This window comes from Mustela nigripes, chromosome 15, assembly GCF_022355385.1.
Source record: "Mustela nigripes isolate SB6536 chromosome 15, MUSNIG.SB6536, whole genome shotgun sequence".
Lineage (NCBI taxonomy): Eukaryota > Metazoa > Chordata > Mammalia > Carnivora > Mustelidae > Mustela > Mustela nigripes.
Genome location: NC_081571.1, coordinates 9,143,379 through 9,164,188, shown reverse-complemented (window position 1 = coordinate 9,164,188; position 20,810 = coordinate 9,143,379). Strand labels below are relative to the sequence as shown.

At 40.8% G+C, this 20,810-nt stretch overlaps 1 protein-coding gene across 2 annotated transcripts in view; it reads right to left on the bottom strand.

Moving 5' to 3' along the window:
* WASF3 (WASP family member 3) overlaps nt 1-20,810 on the bottom strand; it is a 128,497-nt gene that overhangs the window by 67,061 nt on the left and 40,626 nt on the right. For both annotated transcript variants that reach the window (XM_059377587.1, XM_059377586.1), the window contains exon 2: nt 4,099-4,192. The gene's annotated coding sequence lies outside the window, so the exon portion shown is untranslated. The remainder of the gene's footprint in view (nt 1-4,098; nt 4,193-20,810) is intronic.

Sequence of the window (20,810 nt, the reverse complement as noted above, 5' to 3'; positions counted from 1 at the left end):
ATTTTTTTTAACGTTTTCAGCAACTTGTCAAGATTATCCTCCTTTTAGATGAGGGAAAGGAGGATCAAGGATTTAAGTGATTTTGCTCAAGAGCTTAAGCCTGTATGTTTTTAGCATTTGAACCCAAGATTTTCTATTAACTCCTAAACTTACATCCCCTCTACTGTACCACTACTCTGCCATACCTAATAACTAGCACCAACTGATATGGTCGATAACACGCACAGCTAACCCTGGAACTATATGGGTTCGAACTGCACAGGTCCACTTGTAAGTGGATTTTTTTCGATTACTACAGTACAGTATTGTAAATGGATTTTCTTTTCCTTATGATTTTCCTAGTAACATCTTTTCTCCAATTTACTATAAGAATACAGTATACAGAGTCCAGAGTGCTAACATGGATGGAACTAGAGCGTATCATGCTTAGCGAAATAAGTCAAGCAGAGAAAGACAACTATCATATGATCTCCCTGATATGAGGAAGTGGTGATGCAACATGGGGGCTTAAGTGGGTAGGAGAAGAATCAATGAAACAAGATGGGATTGGGAGGGAGACAAACCATAAGTGACTCTTAATCTCACAAAACAAACTGAGGGTTGCTGGGGGGAGGGGGTTTGGGAGAAGGGGGTGGGATTATGGACATTGGGGAGGGTATGTGCTTTGGTGAGTGCTGTGAAGTGTGTAAACCTGGCGATTCACAGACCTGTACCCCTGTGGATAAAAATATATGTTTATAAAAAATAAAAAATTAATTAAAAAAAAAGAATACAGTATACATACACATAATATAAAAAATAAATGTTAATTGACTGTTTATATTATTGGTAAGGCTTCTAGTCAAGGCTCTCAGTAGTTAAGTTTGGGGGAGCCAAACGTTGTAAGTGGATTTGACTGTGTGGGGGTCAGCGTCCCTAACCGCTTCACTGTTTCAAGGGTCAACTGCAATTAAAATGGGAATGCACACAACTATTAAACCATACATTTGTTATTGCTTCTTGGCCTTTTGGCTATGATCAAGTGTAAACTATGTATTTGTTTACATCTGTAAGCCATTCCACTGAGGCTGAAACACTATATGACTGCAAGAGACTTAGGAATGATTCCAGTAACACCATCTGGAGATGCACTGTCTTGCCATCCAACTATTCTAGGCAGTTAGGACAAGGACTCAGGGTTTCCTCAATCCTTACCTGCCAAAAATCATAAAAATACGTATGTGGAAATTACTTAACACAAATCAACGGCCATAATATGTGGCTTACATTATTATACAAAACGTGTCAATGTATTCTAAGATACAGACAACAAGCATATGAAGTAATTTTAACTCATCCAAAGATATATGATAGTTATAATAGATTTACCAAGTAATTTTTTACCCTGCCTTAGAATTTTAAAAAAATCTTAGCATTGTTTCAAATAGCCTCTTCTTTAAATCAAAAACTAAGAGCTATTTAATGAAGTTTAAACCAATGCATAACTTTTAAGTTCCACACAAAGCTTTCTGGTTATATCAGAAGAAAGAAGAAATGCTGAACTGAGACTCTCCCATCAGATTATGCTGACTTTTAACTTTAGAGAAAACAGTAACTTAAACCAACAAGTCATATAAATGTGGCCTTGCTCTTATGACTTTCAGATCATAACCACAGAAACCAAAATGTAGATACTGTCTACAGGCATTCAATATTTATTCCCACCCCCACTGTCTCCTTCCCTATATTACAGAGACTATAAGGCTAAAAGCTCATTTCTCAGGTCCCTTGCCATGGACTTTAATTTTTCTTCTTTCTGTATCTATATGCATTTTATCTCTTTTTGCTTTATTGCACTGACTAGGATAATTCTGAGTAAGAACAGTAAGTGACTATCCTTCCTTATTTCCAATGTGAGGCAAAAACATTAAGTCTTTCGCCAATAATTGTAATTACTCGCTGTAGGTCTTTCATACATACCTCTTATCAAGTTGAGAAAGCTCCAACTTTTCTGAGTTTTTATCATGAATAAATTAGGACTATTGTCAAATGCTCTTTCTACACCTAGTGAGATGATCATACAAGTTTGAAGAATTCTGTGTAGTTTGTTGATAATGATTGAATTACATAATGATCTTCAAAAGAAGAACCAATGGCACTTTAGCATGATGTATTATACTTTTGATATAAACCTTATTCAGGTTGCTAGTATTCTGAGAAATACCTCTTTTTTTAATATCAGAGTAATAATGGCATCCTAAAATAAATTAGTATTCCTTCTATTTTCTGAAGATTTTGTATATAATTGGCTTTACTTCTTTCTTAGTTAAGTTGGTAGAATTCACCAGTGAGTCCAATTGGGCTTTGAGGGTTTTTTGGGGGGAAAGAGGGGTTAACTACAAATTCAATTTCTTGAATAAAGAGCTATGCATGTTATCCATTCCTTCTAAAAGGATTTTTAGAATATGATATTTAATTTCAAAATATTTGGAGATTTCATAGATAATATGATACCGACTTCTAGCTTAGTTTCAATAAGGTTAAAAAAAAAAAAAGACATATTCCTGAAAAATTACCTGTAAAGTGAAAGCATGTAAATCAAGATAAATACCTTGTGACTTTGATGAAATCTGTCCATTTATCTAAGTTATCATAATATTCCCTTGAGCTTCCATTTGTAGAATCTATATTGATGGTCTCTCTTTTCTGATATTAGGAATTTTTGCCTTCTCTTTTTTTCCCTGATTAGTACAACTACAAGTAGATCAATTTTTATTGATCTCAAAAAGAAACAGCTTTTGGTTTCACAGATCTTTTTTCCTACAGTTTTTCTGTTTTCTATTTCAATTATTTCTGCTCATATCTTTGGTAACTTCTTCTCTGCTTGTTCTGGGTTAAATTTGCTCTTTGCCCTCTAATTTCTTAAGGTAAAGGTTTAGATTTACTAATCTAAAAGGTTTAGATTATTGTTTCAAAGCTTCTGTTTCCTATTATAAGCATTCAACACTATAAATTCCCCCTGGAAGTACTGCTTTAGGTGAATCCCATAAATTTGGATATGTTGTACTTTCATTTTCATTCAACTCAAAATATTTTCTAATTTCCCTTGTGACTTCCTCTTTGACCCATGGGACTCTGAGAATGTGATATTTAATTTCAAAATGTATGGAGATTTCAAAGATATCTGATAATGATTTTTAGCTTAGTTTCATTACAGTCAAGAAATACATATATTCCTGAAAAGTCAGCTGGAAAGTAAAAGTATGAAAACAAAATTCAAATTTCTGATAGTAAATTAATGAAATGATTTGTCTATGAAGTGAGACAGAATTGAAGATCAAGTCTTCCAGCATCCCTTCCTCTAAAGGATATTAAGAACATTATGTTCTCTCTAAAGCCCATCTCAAAATCAACAGACTTGTTTATTTTCCTTCTACCTTTCCAAAAAAAATTAATAAATGAAAGGAAGAAAAAGACAATTTCACATAGATCATCTCATTTGATTTTTACAACTCTATAAAACAAATGATAAACATTTTGTACATGGAAAATGAAGCTCAAAGGAGTAACTCGCCTTACTGGTTGGCCATGTTTCATTACTCTTGAATTATCCCTTGAAGATAGAGCTAATATAGATCATTTAAATCTCTAAATAATTCAAAACTTCATTTCAGTCAACACCACCTCAGTTCAGAGTAAGCTGTAGTAAAAAACAATGAGGTTTAGGTTTTATCATCTTGACTGCTCATATCCTCCATTCATTATTAACAAAAATCAGATAACAAAAAACTAATTAAAACCAGGGATAAAAAGTAAATGGGAAAAATATGAGGAAGGAAAAATGAGACCCAAGTTTAATAAGTCATAAACTATATAGCCACTTTTGTTTTTCACACAAAAATAATATGAAATGAATATATCAAGTTACATTTTTTCTCTTTCAAATTCTTGAACTGTTGAGTAGGAGTTAAAACTCTAATATTTATAGATTAAAATATATTAATATGTAATATTTTGAAATATTAAACTATTTTATAGTATTCCATTTCAAATTAAAATTCTGAACTACAATGTTAAGGAAATTAATTGGCTTTAAGGGTAAGAGGTACACATCCTTACCGTATAACTGCTGATTTACGGGTTGCAGAAATTCCCCTCAGGTAGCATCACCACTTTGGCTCAGATATCAATAGTACAGCAATCAAAATTAAAACTGAAAAAAAAAATTAAATAACAGTAAGTAAAAGGCATCCAAGTCTTCATAAAAGTCTTAAATTCAAATTTCACATTTAAACAATTTCATCAAGGGAGTTCTAGTCCCAGAACTAGTTTTTTTAATTAGTTTAAGCAAGGAGCTAATAAGGTATGTGAATTCCTGTATAATTCCAACTCCCTATCCTGGAATGAGCTCTGAAATTAACATCAAGAAATCAGAGTAAATAGCTTAGGGGCAGAAAAACAAAAAGCCAAGCATATTACAGGTATATTCAACTGAACAGCTCAGTTCATAGATTCAACACACATATATTTAAGGTTTTAGTACTGCCCACAATGAACTGAACATAGGTGATTCACACAAGAACTCTATCAGACAAGAGCTTCTGTATCAATTTTTCACACAAAAATATTAGATTCAGGGGCACCTGAATTTAAACACAGGTGGTGCAGTTGGTCAAGCGTGGACTCCTTGTTTTGGCTCAGGTCATGATCTCAGGGTCTTGAGATCAAGCCCTACATCAGGCTCTGGGCTCCCCAGAAAGTCTACTTATGACTCTTTCCCTCTGTCCCTATTCCACACCACCCCCCAAATAAACAAATAAATCTTTTTTAAAAATCTGTTTAAATTCAATAAAAATCTCGGTGATCCCTTTATAAAGACCTTAATAGAACGTATGCAGATAAAGCAGTATCGAAGATTTAATACTTGCTGAATCTACCCTAGAAACTGCTTCCAGAATAACAGATATTCATAACAACAAGACTCTAGAGCAATCCGATATTGTTTATAAATGCTCTGGAGCTAGGCCATACCAGAAAGGATAACAGAGTTCCCTATCCAAACAGAGTTATGGTTCACTTAGGAAGAATACGCAGAAGAAAAATTTGGTGACTATCGCTCGTTAATTCAGCAGAAGTTGACCAAGCATCTTGTATGAGTAAGTCTCCCCATTGTAAGGCAACAATGCAGACACAAAAATAAGTAAGAAACTGCCTGCTCATCAGAGAACTCACAGTCCTGTGATGGTGACCAATGCCTGCCAGTAATTATAATACAATAAGGTAGCTGTGTGAAAGCAAAAGCGAGGCGGTGGAGTGGGATACATCCAACAGTCTCGGGGGACAAGGAGCAGGGAGGAGTGAGGCCAGGCAAAGGCCATGCAGGCACAGGAAGGGAGCTGTGTACAATTACCGAAAGGGAAAGCAGCTCTGAGTCTCCCGAAGCGGATTCTCTGGATATGCATGAATTATACGTAGGCCGGTTGGATGAGAACATACACAGTTGAGACTGTCACTACCATTTTGAAAGTAAGGGAAAAAACAGATCATTCAATGATCCTCTAATCTACACACGTCCCACGAGTTTGCTTATTTAAAATTAAAAGCAGCACATAATTTTCTTCCCCTTCCTTAGGAGCAGCTGTAGAGCACGCTCTTGATTATGCACAGTAAAAGAAAAGTGAGTTTTTCCTAAGTAATTTGCATTAGTGATCACCTTATTTCCAAACACAGAGAATCAGCCCTAGGTTTTTGATTCTCCGGGCCCAATTTTAACCTCTACCAGATCACCTTATCTGCATGATTCTGAAAGTAACTAGCCCGATATATTTCACGTTAGAGATGGTCTGTCTAGCTAACTGTGAAGGAAAGGGCCCGACATGCATGTTTTCAGGATGACCAGTTGTGTTTAGCAATCATGTCAATTCTTCCTTTGGGAAATACAACTGTGAGTTTTCCCACTTGCCTAAAATGCTATATACTATTAATTTGGTAACAGCTATCACTTGGTGAATACCTTTACTCAGGATTAAGCACAGCGCTCACATGTCACATACATTCTAACTTAATCCTCACAACGCAGGTAATATCCATCTCCATCAAAAAGTGAGGAGACCAAGGACCAGAAGGTAATATGCCCAGGATGACAGAGCCTGGAGGAAGCAGGGTCAGGATCGGTCTTTCTGGCTGCGGTCACTCTTCTGTATGAGCCCCCTTCTGGACACATACACGTGCATTTTTCTTTCCTGCTCAGCTGCTCCCATGCCTTACTTAAGTCAGGAACCATAAAAGTCTGGAAGAATCAACTAGACTTTGTGAGTGTGGTGCTTAATTTTACAGGGTAGAGCATATCTTTAACTCCTCTGAAGCTACAGTTAAAGGTTATTAAGTGTGAAATCCAGCACCTCTACTTAGAGGTGTCAGGGAAACACATTTATATGCAACACCAGAACTGAAATTCTATTTATGTCCCATGGATGGTGCTGAAAATGCTTCTCTGTGGCCGTGGTCTAAGAGCACGGTTGCCCTGTCACTTCCTACCACCGGGCCCACATCCATGATGCTCCCGCAGCATGAAGGCCTACTTCTCGATTCCATGCATCCCTGCTGTGCCTAGCTTCAGAATGCAACCCAGTACAACCTCCTCCCCCCACCTAGTCAGCTCTTTAGCTGCTCAATAAACACTTATTTATTGTAGTGATGTGTCAGGCATGGTGCGTCCCCCCACCCTGGAAGATCAAAGCCCAGTCCTACAACTGCCACAACCTCTTGGTCCACCAGAAGCAAAGCGTACACACAAGGAATTAGTATTCAGTGTATACACAGTATTAAGAGACCACAAGGAAGGGAGCGGAGACACTGAGGAGAGGAAGTGGCAGGAAAGACATCACAGCCCTGGTAACATAGGTGCCTTAATTCAGAGGACAGATGATGATGACCTAAAATAAGATGGGAGAATTTTTTAAAGGGAACAAACCTGAGAGACATAGGTGGTGGGTGATAAAGTCGCTGGGATGATAAGTAATGTCTCTCAGAAGACAGAGTACTGTCTGGCAATGATGGATGGGTCTTATAGATGAACACCATCCAAAATGGCAGCCTCCAGCTGCACAGAGCACTTGACTGAGCACTTGGAATGTGGCTAGTATGGCTGAGAAACTGAATTTTTAATTTTATTTCATTTTAATGAATGTTAATTTAAATAGCAACACATGACTAACAGCTACTGCGCCGAACAGTGCAGTTCTTAACAATTCAGGCTTGAAACACTGAGTTGAGGGGTTATTATCAGTATCTGGGGAAAGGAATAGCAAGAGAAAGGTATATGAACACTCAGGTATTTGCTGAATAGATGAATGAACAAGCCAATGAACAAAGGAACAAACTGGATGATCTGTAAGGACTCCTCCCCCTAAAATTCCATGCAGGGGCACTAGGTGGCTCAGTCGGTTAAGCATCTGCCTTTGGCTCAGGTCCTGATCCATGGTCCTGAGACTGAGTCCAGCATTGGGCTCCCTGCTTAGTGGGAAGTCTGCTTCTCCCTCTCCCTCTGCCTTGCTTGTGCTCTCACTTTTGCGCTCTCTCAAATAAACAAAATCTTAAAAAATAAATAAATAAAACAAAGTTCCCTTCCAAGAGGTACTTATCCCTGCTCCTTCAAGTTTTGAATACTACTTTCAATATGATGGCATCAGACCTCAGCCTAATTCCTAAAATACTGCTAAAATTAAAATTCCTTATGCTATTCAGTGTAAAAAGCAAGAAAAGAAAAAATGGTACCATGACATTATTGCAAGGAATAATCACAGACCAAGAATAATCAAACCAGGGTAAGTAACTCTCTATTTCCTATTTCCAAACACATTTATGGATGAGGACCAAATGGCTTTATGATGAGCTCCAGTCATTACAAATCTATTCACCTTCTAAGGAGTTCAGCTGATGTTCAATTTACATTCAACTACACTCTGCTGAGAGGAATGACTGAATTTAATCTCACAAAACACCTAATTTTGTTCTCCAGAGCATTTTAAAAGGTCAATGATAATAAAGTTGTCCACAGTAATATGCCCCTTTATCTTAGTTATCCACAACATCCAAGTCAATGTGAGAAAAATAACTCTGGGACACGAAAACGTTTAACCTGAGAACAGGTTGTGTCCAAATGAGTCACTGTTAATCTGCCAAGGTTATCCTAATCTGATTGTATAAGGCTTTGTTTACTATTTTGGTCCTTGCCATCCCCTTACAGCTTCCCAATTCTAGCTCTGCAAAGAGAAGCTGTTTCAGAGAGCTGTTCCCCTGCCCTGCTTTCCAGGGCTACCCTGTTAACCAGAGTCAAACTCTAAATCCCTCCTTCCCCAGGAGACCACATCGTCACTGTTCTTAACTGTTCACATATAAAGTTCTATTTACAAGACTGTTAGGCACTTTCGAACCAACGCAGCCTCCGTTAGCTTCAGAGAAACAGAGCTCATCAGAATGCCTAATAAGAATGTTTTAGCTAGAATCATCTGACAACACAGTGAAACGGCAGTCTGGCATTTTCCCTCCCTGGCCTCTCAGGTTGACACGTGTGTTCTAATTCCCAAGGCTGGATCAGCCCTACGTGTCTGAAATCAGAGCCAGAAAAGACACACTTAGCTGGCCCCACAATTCAATTCAATGTATGAGCGAGTTCTTTTGTAGAAGGTAAAACAAAACACTAAGTAATAAGACAAGGTCTTGGCCTCCAGAAAGCTTTATCTGGTGGGAAAGAGTAATAAATACAAAAAATATGAAACAAGTCACAGAAGGGATATTGCTGTGAATAAAACAGAAATAACTGCAGCTAGCTGATGTTCACTGGTCACCTATAGGTATCACACGCTCAGCCAGGTTCACTTTCACGTATTTAATAATTAATAAAATCACATTAATTATGAGTGCAAATGAAAAATTCTCCCGGTTTTGGGTAATCTGTTCATTAAAAAGTACTTATCCCAGACCTTAATACAAGGATCATAAAATAATATTTTCTTCCCCTTAACTTAACGAACTGTGTAACTACCTAGTAAAATACAAGGAACAAATTATCAATTCCTGATATGAGTTTTGCAGAGATCACAGCTGGTCCGCACCTCTGGGCTAATAATGGTCAAAGAATCGAATAGCCCAGATAAAGTTCTGGGTCATGTCAACCACTCATCGGTCCATTCAAACACTTACTATCCTACTGTGTGTGAGAGATACAACCCGAAGTCAGACAAAGGTGAGCCCATACCCGGAAAGACACCACACAGCAAGTCTGAAAGTGCTAAGTGGCCAGAGACACGGGCAGCACGCGGTAAGAGACCCAACGTAAGTGGCCACTGCAATAAATGGGAAAAGACTTCAAATCGCATGGGGCTCAAAGTGACACCATGAGACTGATTACTACCTTGTGAGATGCACAGAGTATACAGAGTTAATATAAAGATAAGTGCTGTATCATCACTTAACTATTAGGACAGCCTGAGGAAGTCAGGATCAAGTGCACCAGGTCCGGCGCTTGCTCACGAAATGAAAAGTGTGCATCTGGGTGCCTGGGTGGCTCAGTGGGTTAAGCCGCTGCCTTCGGCTCAGGTCATGATCTCAGGGTCCTGGGATCGAGTCCCGCATCGGGCTCTCTGCTCAGCAGGGAGCCTGCTTCCTCCTCTCTCTCTCTCTGCCTGCGTCTCTGCCTACTTGTGATCTCTCTCTGTCAAATAAATAAATAAAATCTTTAAAAAAAAAAAAAAGTGTGCATCTGCCTGCCCGTCTCCAGAAAGCTAATGGAAACTCACGGGCAAGGATTAGAAGGGGGTTGAGATCCAGCCCCCAAGCAGCACAGAGCTCTCCTCCGCCCTCACTCTCCCTGGACCCACCTGCCTGGACACTGTTCAGGGAGAGGGAGCTGTGAGTTTAGAACCCCACTTGTTAAGAAATACTATTTGAAATAAGGCTTTCTTTTTATTCAGTGAAAGCTTACATCTTTCTAACTGCAAACCAACCAACGCTCTGTTCTGCCCACTGAAACCAAGTAGAACCTACCACAGCCTCAGCTCAGCAAACATCCAAGTATCTGAAGGCAGGGTTCGATGTCCCTGTCCCTCCAGCCTTTCCCAGGTGCTCTCCGACCTGTCCTTCCAGGAGGTGCCCCGCTCAGAACAACACATACCAGATGTGGTCTGAGGGAGGCAGCACACCCTGCCCGTCGACACCATGGGCCTGCCAGTTTGTTTCACTGGTTCTGTCTTCTGGGCGCTGCCAGCAAGCTGGGCACAGTCTTCCCTGGAAAGACTCCTCCCTGTCCCACCACTCTGGAATAGGATCCCCAAGCTGCCCTTCTGTGGGGCGTCCTCTGCCGCTTCTCCTGAGCTGTCCACTTCCACATTTCTGAGCACCTGCCTCTCCCTGCTCTCTGGGCCTCCCCGCGAGCGGGCTCGGGGTCCCTTTCACCACAAAGCACTGCTCAGTTTCCCCAAAGAGCCACTTTCCCCCCTTCTCCGTGCCCACCAACCAAAGGGGCAGTAACGAATGCCCCAGTTCGGTGGGCTCGCAAGCCGGAACTGAACTGCACTTAGACACTCCAGCACTCCAGCAGGTGATGTAAGCCTACATTTCCTGAACTACAAAAATGAGACTGGGGGAGTTATGTGAGCTATCCCATGGGGCACTGTGGGCCTTACACAGGGTGAGCAACAAACAGCACCCATCACTGCTGTTACCACTTACTACTTCTCTGCCACCACCACTAACTCCAACCTGTCCCCCTCCACACCCGCTCACATCCACCCGCCAGGGAGGGTCGCCTGCATCTACCTCTATACCCCGAGGGCTTCGCGGAGAATCGTTCACAACAACCTCCTGGTCCAGAAGGAAACAAACAGTGAATACATGAGCAAACAGGATCCTAAAAAGCCAAGACGATCGAAGTTCAGATTTCATTCTATTCTTAAATTGGCCTAGTTATTCATTATCACAGCAATGCACTGAGCGGCTAAGAGATCAAAAAATATAGAAGTTAAAATGTTCAGAAATTCACAGATAATGGAATCCATTTTCAAAGGCAAAATGGATTACCTAGTTGTATGGTGCTTCTGCCTGCCGCAAACAGTAAGGCTTTTTTGTTTGTTTGTTTGTTTGAGGTTATGGCAGAGAGGTCTGGCCCTGGGCAGCCAGCCACCTGTGGGTGCTAACACTTTTGACTCCTTACTCTACTCTTCACTATGAAAATTTTTTTCATTTTCATTTTCATTCATAAATTCCTAGTACCCAGCTCAGTGCTTGGCACACAGCCCACACTCAGAAAACATCTGCCAAATAAGTGAATTTTCTTGAATGCCTAGGTAAAAAAAAAAAAAAAAATCACAATGCCTCTTCCTGACCTACTTCAACCTGGAAAGTTGGACTTGCGTGTGTCCAGTGACCTCATATTGGCCCCCATGGGTCACCACTTTAAGTGCTTTTAAGTGCTGAGCTTCAACCGAGCAAAGAGCAGGAGAATCTGGGTCAACAGAACACTTATTTCGATTCAGCCAAACGGTTAATGAGCTTTTGTGCAAGGGGCATAAAGAGATAAATAACTTGCTTGAGATAAAATAAGGCTTTCAGCTTGAGAAAAGATTGCTGACTTCGACAAAGTTTTTTAAACGCTTTTTAGCAACATTATGGAACAATCTACAACCACTAAATACAAATGTGGAGGGGTACCAACTGGCACCATTAGGCAGTTTCATTCACAACACTCAGAAACAGCCTGAGAGCACAAGAAAGAACGGAGGAGGCAAAACAGATGCAGGAGACAGAGGGACAGTGGTGGTCCCAGTTGGGGAGTGAGTTGACCAACAGGAAAAACAGGAAAACAGGGCAAGGCCAAGAGGTCCCTGAAGATTTGTTCCAGAATTTAGCAAATAAGAGCTACAACACACTTGCCCATTAAGACATCCCAGAATCCCAGAATTTTTAAACCTCCTTTCTTAAAAGTGGGACACTGTGTCCTTGGCTGATGTTCTGGCATTTTTCCTGTTGCTTGTGACCCCACAAAGATGACAAACCAATGATCCGGAGGAGGTCCCTGAACATAATAGCTTAAAAGTTGAAAGAGATCCAATTCAAGTGAGAGATTTTCTTGCCTAAACGATGTTATATTTTTCTCTGCTTTAATTACTGAATCCTGTAATTGGAATTCATCACTGATTCAAAGAGATGCTAAAAATAGTCTTGTTTCAGAATGCAGAATGAGAGGCATCATGTAATTTTGCTACTAAATGGACTTCTATTTTTTTTCATAGCTCAGTAACTTACTCTTGAAATAGATTTCCTCTTTTTATTAACCAAAAATGTAAAACACTTCAGATATACATTCAACCTTAATTTTCAATACTACTTATGCTTTGTAAGTTTGTAAGTGAAATCTCAGGTGTATACTAACCTTGCTTAAAAACGGTTCCTTGACCTTTTCCCTTTACATTCAATCGTGACCTTCATGGACCACTTCTGATGGAAGAGTACAACCTCATTTACATGTGATAAATGAATTACAACAAAGCCTGTTGTCCCACAGGCTTTCCCCTACTAATGGCAATTTGAACCCACTATGTCACTTACAAAGGGCTTTCTCAAATGAATCATCTCATTTAATCTCCACAACCATCCTAATACAAACAGAAGAGGCAGGAATTTTTTAACCATCTTACAAATCAGGAAGCTAGCTCAAAGACTGAAACGGCACCTGAAGGCGGGGGAGAGGCTCACCTCCGGCTTCCTCACCTCCAGTCCCACTTACCACTCCAAACTCAGCCCCTTCAAAGACGCAGCCTGTGGCCTCCACCGGGTTTCCTGGACTGTCCCTCTCAGCCCAGCCGGGTCACCCCTCTCCCCCCAACTCCAACAGAGCTCTCGAGGAGTGCCACCCGGGGCTACTCAACACATCTACTTCCGTTGTGGTTTGCTTCGGGACGCCCATGCTCTGTCTTCTCAACTCAGAAGCCCCGGGAGCGTAAAAACTGAATCTCGCATTTCTTAATGTCTAGAATCATGGACATAACAGGCAGACACTGAATTCTTTTTTATGATGCCACCTATTGAAGAACCGTCCTGTAGACAAATGTCTCTCTTTTCCCAACTTTCCAACAACGGCACTGCTCTGCCCTTTGGCTCCACCATCCCAGCTGCAACTCGGTGAGAAATTCCTGGAAGCCATTCCCGGGCCATCATAAAGAAATTTTAAAAAGCTATTTTCTTAACGACGATTAAAGCAGCTTTACTCTTTAACTGGTCTGAGTCTCTTCTGCTCTCCTGTACTATACGCTGTCCCTGGTTTCTGACTGCATTGCATGTTGGTTTGTGAGCACCTGGGAACCTGACTCCCTTGTTAACTGTGTCTTGATTTCCTTGATTCCGAGGTTCACCTGCTTTCTGTTCAGGCCAGGTCTCACACCGTTAACTTCCAGCCCTCTCCTAAGCTCTGTTGACCCTGACTTTCTCACCCGTCCTCTCATCAGCCCCAGCCCAATGCTGCCACGGATCCCACCCAGGCCCCTACACAGGGACCAGCTGGCCTGTCGGGAGTGGTCAAGCGAGGGAGAGTGCCTTATTTTTGTATCTTTAACTAATCCCTGGAGTTCTACATTTCCATAGCAATTTCAAGAGAAAGACAAATGTAACAAAGGTACCAGCGGCAGCTGCTCTCAGCTCCCCGTGACTCTATATCCTTCCTCTTCAAACTCACATGAAACGTCAGGACAACCTAGGCCAACATACCAAACAGTCAGCAATCAACATCCTGCTGGAAACCAGACACATCAAAACCAAATCAGGGTTACCATTCGGTTTCATGAAATATGCTGAGTCTTAAATGTGCACAAAGAGAATTGTTACAGAAACGCCCAGAAGTACTTAGGAAATCTGTGCAATGTCGGATGGAAACAGCAGATGTAACCGCTGTGTGGCAGAGGCCTCTTTTTTTTTCATTCCCGTGACAATTTTTACATATTCCAAAATCAAAATCTATTTCAAAGCCAGCTCTGTAATATCAAACCCGACATAAAGATTCCATGTGCCGTTCAACAAGTTCCTGCAGTTACTTGTTTTCCCCCTTGAGGATAAATTATAGTACCAGCCAATGCAGCAGATGGGTCCATCAACTTCCACCCCCAGGGGACCCTGTGTCCTCAAAGAAGACTGACAAGCACAGCGGCAACACTTTGTAGCACATCTCCAGTCAAAACCTAATGTCCACTATATCTAAAGTAATCAGGGAGTTGAATGGCTCACCACCAGACTACAGGATTACCACAGCTTGTGACAGAAGACCAACATAAGGGGAAAAAACCACCCAGAAATGAGTGCCCACCTTTCAGTCACCTAGAAAGTAATTTACTGCCACTGAAAATATTTCTAGCATTAAGTTCTGTCTGCTCTAAATTAAGCAGTAGTCATTTAATTAGTGGCATCCAATAGGATCTTGGAGAAAACATTTTCTGAGGACCAGCAGCTGCGCAATAACGGGGAGAGAACAGAGATGTGAGCTTCAGAGACGGGAACTCCATGCCTGGATCTGCCACCAGAAGCCATGGACTCTGCGGAAGTTACTACTGTCTGGGCCTCTATAAATAAGGTCAACGGCAACACCCCACCCGACCCCCTCAGAGTATAAACATGAGGGAAGGAAGAGCCATGTTGTCAAAGAACACGGCAGGGAGCAAAGATGTTTAATTAGCAGCAGCTACTACAGAAAGCTAAATTCACACTTGTTGGGCACTTGTCGTGCACTTGTCATTACACAAGGAGGCAGAAGCAATCCCCATCTAACCCCTAACACAACTGGGCAGTGTTACTTAGGCCACTGTGGCAAAGGGGAAATGGAAACACCAAGGCCTTTGTGAATGCAGAGGACAGGCTGCTTTCTCATTCTCCTCAAGTGACTGTAGTTAACACCCACCTGTCCGAAAACAACAAAGCAGATGTCTATGGCAAGTGGCCAATGTACAAGACATGCCCCACCCAGCTCTTGTCGGATTTCTGCAAGTAAAGCCGATGGCCAACTTATCCAGTGAAAGAAAGGGCATGGAAATGTGGATCTTCCAAACAGGAGGCATTTTGATATTTGAAAGCCCCATGTTTATTTTATGTAACAAAAGTTCCTTTGCTTTTGTAGTTTTTGGTTAAGTTTGAATTCTGCCTGAAATCTGGCAACCCTGAAGTCGTGACGATGCCAAGATCCAGATTCTGTTCTGTTCTGTTCTGTTCTCTCCACCACCCACCATAATCCCAAATGGATGACGTCAGCCTTCTTTCCAAATCAAGAAAAGGCCACTCTCCCAAAGACAGACCTCAAGTCTAAAGAGCCTTTCGGCACAGGGGACCCAATTAAGTGACTGACTCACATATAAAGTAAACTGAGAGAATTCAGTGGCAACAACCCATTCAGGGATGGTCAGAAGACTTGAAATCAAAACACACTCCAGCAAGTTTCATATCCAATTTTATCTTCTCCCTTCACAACTACAGAGATAAATGAAATTCCATGGAAATTTACTAAATACTACATAATCCAGAAACCAAAGGCATATAAACAGTATCAATTCTCCAATGTTACAAATACAATAAGATTAAATACTATACTTTATTGATCTCAATGCTTAAAACAAATGGCCCTTAAATCTTCCTAACTGGCCAAAATCCATGAAGGCAACTTAGTGAGTTACTGGACTTAAAAATACTGAAAGGACACTATAATTAACAAAATCATGCGATTTTGATATATGATGGCTCTCCCTCACTACATAACACGCAACTTCAAGAATTTTCAACCTAAAAGAACTGCATATTAATAGTCTCTCCCCTGCCACCAACAAAGATCGTCACCACCACCGCTACAGAACACCTTCCTGCAACAATTAAGGAAAGGAAGGAAGATAGAAGTGGGAAGGCGGGAAGAGATGTGCAGAGGGGAAACTGACAAGATCCGCAGGAGCGGCGGGCAGGGGTGGCCCCACTGCTTTGCGGAGGTCGGAAGTGACACAGAGCAGGCGCTCCTGCTCCTCTTTTGCTGATAACCTGAACACAAGGAAATTAAATTCATGCAAAAAAGTGCTGAAAATATCTGGCCTCCAAAACTCATCACCCAAAAAAAACAAAGAAAATCCCAGCTCCAGTAAATACCGCTGAGATTTCCTATTTAAAACACCTTTTTTGGTCAGGATTTGTATTATAAATTCTCTGTTGGGCTGAAATGTTAACCAGGATTGTATCACACCAGGGTATTTAGAAAGGAAAAAAGAGAAGCATGCCAGCTGACATTTACTGAGCCCGCAAGGCCAAGCCGGACGCGCTGCTCCAGCACCCTCCGTGTTTATGTCTTTCACTTGATCCTCATGACAACCCTCCGAGGAACATGCCAGCATGATCCCCATTTTACTGAGGAGGAAACTGGGCAACAGAGGAGACTGGCCCAAGATCACACAATACATCGTGGGGTTGGGATTCCAACCGAAAAAGTCTTTGCTTCCAGAGATTACGCTTTTTAACTACTGTCCATCTCCTTCCTTTTGAAATTAAGAATGTTACCGTAGAGCAAACTTGGGAAATGGAAAGCTATTAAATTTCCATCCCACTCACCTCACTGTGCACTCCACTATCAAATGTAAATTTCACAATCTCTCTCTACAGCAAACCTACCTAAGCCATTCAGGCTCTGGGAAATCTATCATGGACTCCTACCTTCAGCACATCACTTAATCCTTAGAGCTCAAAGAGCAGGGCAGGCCTTCCTTTGTCTAAATGAACTGATTCCCATGGGATAACTGTAACTTCCATTCTATAACATTACAGAGATGGCTCGCCCAGGAATTACCAAGGAAGCATCCCTCCTGAAGGATCCTGCTGGGTTCTAGATGTTGCCTGCCATGGGCTGAGGGGGAAACAGCTACTCTAACAGAGCAACCAGAAAATTGCCTGAACAAAGGCAATGATACCTCTGAGAATCTGAAAGGAGGAGCTGCTCCCAGAATCCCTAACTGGCTCTAGTTCTCGAGGACAATGATCCACAAAGTGCAGAGCACCAAAGGCAGGGAGGAATGAAGACACAAAATGACTGACTAGGGAGAGAGAAAGGAAAAGAAGCTTTATTCATAGTTAACACAGGTAAGATATGTCTTCCTGTGGACAACAGGTCAGCAGTCATTCATCATACGAGGTATTATAGGTGCTAAGGGCAGGCTGCCCCAGGATGGGCCACTTTGGCATCAACATTATTTTGAGTTAAAAGTAATCAAAATCTGGCAGACACAGGTGTGTCCGTGGGGCAGGAGGAGCTCTCAGCCGTCCCTCAACTGCCTAAATTTACTTTGGAAAAGAGAGCCTGTCTCAGGAAGAGAACTATTACAGAGGTTTTTTTTGTTGTTGTTTTTTAAAGATTTTATTTATTTATTTGACAGATAGAGTTCACAAGTAGGCATAGAGGCAGGCAGAGAGAGAGGAGGAAGCAGGCTCCCTGCTGAGCAGAGAGCCTGATGTGGGACTTGATCCCAGGACCCTGAGATCACGACCTGAGCTGAAAGCAGAGGCTTAACCCACTGAGCCACCCAGGTGCCCCACAGAGGTTTTACCTAAGTAACTGATCTGCATAACAGGGAAATCTTTGTTTTTCCAAACATCTCTCACCTTCCTGCTAATGGCCTTCCTCCCCTTTGTATCCTCAGGCCCTACCCCTCTCCTTAGCTCATTCATATTGCCTCACTGTCTTTGAAATTTCATGTCTGTGTGGTTTCCCCTTATGTATTCTATTGGATTTGATCTTTCTCCCATTAATCTGTCTAAGGTCAATTTGATTCTAAGTCCTGCTAGAAGGATCTCGAAGGGCAGAGGAAAAGTCTTCCTCCCCCACAGTATAATATTACCCTACCCAGAAAGCAGGGTCCCGGTTAGGATAGCTACCAGCAGCCTTGATGTTCTGCAGGGTTTCAGTCTATGGGGGCCTGGGGAAGTAGAATTACAAACCATCTTAACCAGTTTGAGCGAAACTAATTCTCACAAAATGGAAGAGGAGTGTTTAAAAAAAAGAAGAGTTTCCTGAAGCAACAACAAAAGGATTAAATACTGATAATACAAGAATAAGCTAACAAGAAAATGGTGAAGCTGATATCTGTCCTCTTGTCAGTTAGATGAGTTAAATACAATCATAATCTAAACAGATCTACGAGAACTTATTCTTCAGTCATCAAAGCAATGAACTGAAATACATTTATATCCACTATCAACAGTATCAAATGAATACAAAATTTTAAAAATTTCAAGAATCTTATAATGCTTACTGTCTTAAAATGTGGAAAAAAACAGTTCAATAAAGTAGTATATATCTGTAATTTGTAAGATATACATATATTGGACTTCTGTGCTCATTTTCTTATTATGAAATACATAATCAGAAGGTTTTTAAGACCACTGCTTAAGGAAACAGATTGCCTAAGGATCAGAAATTAATACGGAAGCTATTGATGCTTCACTAGTAAAATGTTAAATATATCTGTAGCTTTAAAAAAAAAAAAAAGTAAAAAATTTCCATAACAATGAGAATAAGCTGAATAAAGCTATAAAACCACAAGTTCCCCCCCCAAATAAAAGGAAAAAGAAAAAGAAGAAAAATAAACCCATAAAAATAAGCTCAGAACAGAAAGATGAATCAACATAAATACCAAATACTCACAAGCTCTTCCAAAGAGACCAGTGATCCACAACTGTTTTCATCCCTAGCAGAGTTACAAGAGGAAGAATCTGCCATAAATAAGGGTAAGAAAATACCAGCTGAACTATTAACCAACTCTTTTTTTTATATTTGACAGAGAGAGAGAGAGCAAGAGAGAGTGCGTGCACAAGTGGCGGACAGGGGGAGAGGAGAGGAAGAAGCAGACTCCCTGTTGAACAGAGAGCCCTACATGGGGCTAGGTCCCAGGACTAAAGACAAAGGCAGATACTTAACCAACTGAGCCACCCAGGTGCTCATTAACCAACTTTTAATGTCTCCACATGAGCCAAAGTGTTAGGTCAGAATCTCAAGGAGCCCCCCACACATGGCAAGTCTGCACTCACCAGCCAACTCTTTCACTGGGGTTTTTACCAAATACATATAGACAGTGCACACAGAGACAGAACACAGAGTTGAGAGACTCCCTATCGCAGGCTCCCTATCTCCCTGGATACAGAGCAGCAGGAAGAAAAGAGAGCTGAGAAAGTTCCTGTAAAAAACAGTAGGGCAGGGGTGCATGGATGGCTCAATTGGTTAAGTGTCTGACTCTTGCTTTCAGCTCAAGTCACGGTCTCAGGGTAGCAAGACTGAGCCCTGTGTGGGCTTCCATACTGGGCATGGAACCTGCTTAAGATTCTCTCTCTCCCTGTCCCTCTGCTCTCTCTCACTCGCTCTATTAAAAAAATAAGTAAAAAGTAAAAAAACAGGAGGACAAAGAGAGATCTCCTGAGGAGAAGAAAGCCAGACTGGAAAGCAAAGAAAATCCATCAGCATCCCTAAAACTAGCGGCTAAGCTATAAAACTGAGAGCCCCTCCTTGTTCAGAAAGTTGGCAGCCTCACTCTAAAACATAGAGATCTCCAAGGTCTTACTGGGATCATTCTGAAGCTCCACCAAAAACAAAGTCCAGATCCCATTCTCAAAATATTTGAAGGTAATGATGAACTCAATCTAACTCTTGCTATAGCAAAGTCCAGGCCCAGCTTGGTCTCCCACATTAGCAGCATGACCAAAAAAGGGACAAGCCCTTTTCTGGGGTGAGGGAGGGGGGCAGATATTCACCAGTCTTTACTGTTTGTTATACACAATGACCAGTACACAATAAAAACGTATGGAATAAGAGAAGAAGAACATTATTAAAAGAAAAGAGGGAAAATAGTCATATAGTTTTTATCTCCATACACCCATATATGACCCTGATGTTGCAATCAGCAGACAAAACTATGTTAAATGTACTAAAGAATCATATGAGAAAGATGAACAGATAAACATGAACAGGGAAGGGTTTCAGCAGAATAAAACAGAAACTAAACAGCTAAACAGAAGAGATGGAAATGAAAATTGTGACTTCCAAAATAACTACTACAATGAGCTTAACAGTAAACTGGAAACAGCAGAAGGTTCTGCAAATCTGAAGAGGGGAAAAAAACCACAATAATTTAAAAACAAACAACAAAACTTCCCAAGATCTGTGTCACAACATCAAACGGCTCAACTACCGGTGTAACTGGAAGTCCTGGAAGATGAGGAGAGGAAGAATGGGCCAAAGAAATATCTGAGGAAACAACATCTGAGAACTTTCCAGATTGCGATGAAGGACATCAACCTACAGATCCAAGAAGCTCCCTCAATTCCAAGGAGGATAAATACAAAGAAGACCACACCTAGACACAGCACAACCAAACAGCTGAAAACCAATGATAAAGAGAAAATATCCAAAGCCACCGCAGAAAAAAAGAGCCATACTGAATATTGGGAACAGCAATAAGACATGAATTTTCATCAAAAATAATGAAAATCAGAATGCAATGGAGTGACATTTTTAGAACTCTAAGAAAGAAAAAAAACAGGCACACAGAGTTTTTATCCAGCAAAAATACTTTCAAAAACAAAAGCAACAAAATTTAAAACTCTTGAACTACAAAGACTCTATCAAGAGGATGAAAACAAGATACACACACAAAGAAAATTTTTGAAAACTGAATATGTAGCAAAGGCCTCCTATCTGGAATATATAAAGAATCAGCATATATTATATATATATTATATATATATTATATATATATTATATATATATTATATATATA